The sequence below is a fragment of the Mobula hypostoma genome, chromosome 13 (genome assembly GCF_963921235.1).
Source record: "Mobula hypostoma chromosome 13, sMobHyp1.1, whole genome shotgun sequence".
In the NCBI taxonomy this organism is placed as follows: Eukaryota; Metazoa; Chordata; class Chondrichthyes; order Myliobatiformes; family Myliobatidae; genus Mobula; species Mobula hypostoma.
This window is the reverse complement of record NC_086109.1, coordinates 33,272,636-33,275,605: the sequence shown is the minus strand read 5'-3', so window position 1 is coordinate 33,275,605 and position 2,970 is coordinate 33,272,636.

Genomic DNA, 2,970 nt, shown 5'->3' with positions numbered 1-2,970 from the left:
GGAGAATCGAACTCTCCACCTACAACTATGACATCATGTACAGGCCTGGGAAGCTCAATGAGCCCTCCGATGCCCTATCCCGGGGAACGTGCGCCAGCGCGCAAATCGACCGGCTATACGCCCTACATGCAGATCTTTGCCACCCGGGGGTCACCCGGCTTTTCCACCGTGAAAGCCCGGAACCTGCCTTACTCCCTTGAGGAGATCGGGACGATGACCAGGGACTGCCAAGTCTGCGCAGAGTGCGACCGCACTTCTACAGACCCGAAAAAGCACAACTCATCAAGGCCACCCGCCCCTTTGAGCGACTGAGTGTCAACTTTAAGGGCCCCCTTCCCTCCACTGACCGCAATATGTACTTTCTTAATGTAATCGACGAGTACTTGTGGTTCCTCTTCGCCATCCCCTTCCCCGATACCACTACCATGTCAGTCATAAAAGCCCTGCGCAAGCTCTTCACTCTGTTCGGATAGCCATGCTATATCCACAGTGACAAAGGGTCCTCATTTATGAGTGACGAGCTGCGCCAATTCCTGCTGGCTAAGAGTATTGCAACTAGTAGAACCGCGAGCTATAATCCCCGGGGGAATGGACAGGTAGAGAAGGAGAATGGCACAGTGTGGAAAGCCACACTCTTAGCCCTCAGGTCAAAGGGACTGCCTGTCTCCCGCTGGCAGGAGGTCCTTCCCGAGGCACTCCACTCCATCCGCTCCCTGTTATGCACGTCCACCAATGCCACCCCTCATGAGCGGCTCTTTTCTTTTCCCAGAAAATCGACCACTGGAACCACCCTACCAACTTGGCTGACGTCTCCGGGGCCAGTGCTGCTCCGGAAACATGCGAGGAGCAATAAATACTCCCCGAAGGTCGAGAGGGTTCACTTACTTCATGCGAACCCCCAGTATGCCTACGTGGTTTTATCTGATGGGCGGGAGGACATGGTCTCCATCCGCGGCCTGGCGCCCGCAGGAGAACTGGGCCCCTACCCTGAACACTCCATGGTGACTATTAACCGCATACCCACCAATACATATACCCACGAGATACCGCGCACTCCAAGCCCTACATAGACACCACACGACACTCCCATACCGGGCGTGACGCACAAGCATGAGGGATTACCGATGCCTAACATGCTGGCACCTGAAGTCAGGCCGGAGCCAGCACAACCACTGTCGCCGATGCAATCACCACCGGTGCTACGTAGATCACAGCGACGGATTCGACCTCTAAATATATTTGTTTTTAAATATTGTCATTCACTTCACCCTGCAGGACTCTTTTTTAAAAAAGAGGGGTGAATGTGGTAAACCATGTATAAAGGTTGTAACTGGGTTACCTGTCTGGACATGCCTGGACATGCCCCTCTGCTGACTGCTCCTGTGGCTCCTCCCACAGACCCCTGAATAAAGGCGATTGTGTCACTGCTCCTCCCTCAGTCCAGGGGCAGATACTCAGCATGGACGTGGATCCATTTTACTGTTAATAAAAGCCTTTCAGTATTTACTCTACTTCCAGTCTTTTGGAGTAATTGATAGTACATCAGTGTGAACCAATACTACTGATAAACTACGCTGCAGACTTGAGCCTACAATAGCTTGACCTTATACCGTACATTTCCATTCTGGTTGTAAACCATATGTTGCAAAAAAAAAATGGTATTATTTATTTAATATAAATTTCATTGAGTTAATCAAAAAGTCCACAAAACACTGTAGGAATAGTTTATTCATGTTTTTGGAATATATGGAAAATGAATTGTCTATAGTTATATAAACTGTATTTAATCAAAGATATTTCCTATTAATATTTGGCAGCAATTAAAACAGCTATTTTTCTTTTCCAAAAAAAGTCTCCATCCTGGTATTGACAACAGCAATAGAACTGAAATAACCTGTAAAAAATGCACATCTTTAAGATAAAGTTATAGACTTCCATTACTCTTCTCAGTTGTAAATTTCCATTTTACACAAAATATAATTTTGAACAGAATGCTCAAAAAATGAAGTCAAAATATTTTTATATCAATGCAGTGAAACCGTTACAAAATATTTCTTAATATTTTTTGTTTGTATACTTCATTTCATGATATGTACAAATGAATTCAACAAATGTCTTCACTGAAAGTAATGTATTAAGAATTAAACTTTCAAAATAGGCATGTTATTACTGTGCTCTGAAACATGTTGGCCATTGTATTTTCACTCCTAGCAAATTTCCACAGAATTTAGGAGCAGAATTAGGCCATTCAGCTCATTGGGTCTGCTCTGCCTCAACCCCATTTTCCTGTCATCTCCCAGTAACAATTAAACAAGAACATATCAACCTCTGCTTTAAATACACACCGTGACTGTATGGCATGAATTTCAGATTTGCAACCCTGTGTCCAAAGAAATTCCTTCCTCACATACTTCTCCTCATTCACACAGTCGGCTACACAGGGCAGATCACATTGTTTACATAAACACAACTCCTGAAACAAATAATTTCACCGACTTCCTTAAAACCGCTTCCAAATGATCCTTTATCTAACACGTTAGGTCAAAATTCAAAGTAACTTTATTGTAAGTACATATGTGTCACCATATACAATCCCCAGATTCATTTTCTTGTGGGCACCCTCAATAAATCCCGTAACCGTAATACAATCAATGAAAGACCTCTCTGGTTCAAAAGCCTGATGGTTCAGGAGTACTAACTGTTCCTGAACCTGGTGGTGCGAGTTCTGAGGCTCCTGGTTCTCCTTCTCAATGGACGCAGCTAGCAGACAGCATGACTTGGGTGGTGAGGGTCTCTGATGATGGATGCTGTTTTCCTGCAATAATTTTTTTTATTTCAAAATATATTTTATTCAAAAATAAATATATACAATAAACCATTCAATAACTTTTCATCCTTTACATACGTTTCCATTATACTCAGTACATATCCGTATTTATAGCCACCCACGTGGCACTCCAGTAGTTCAGC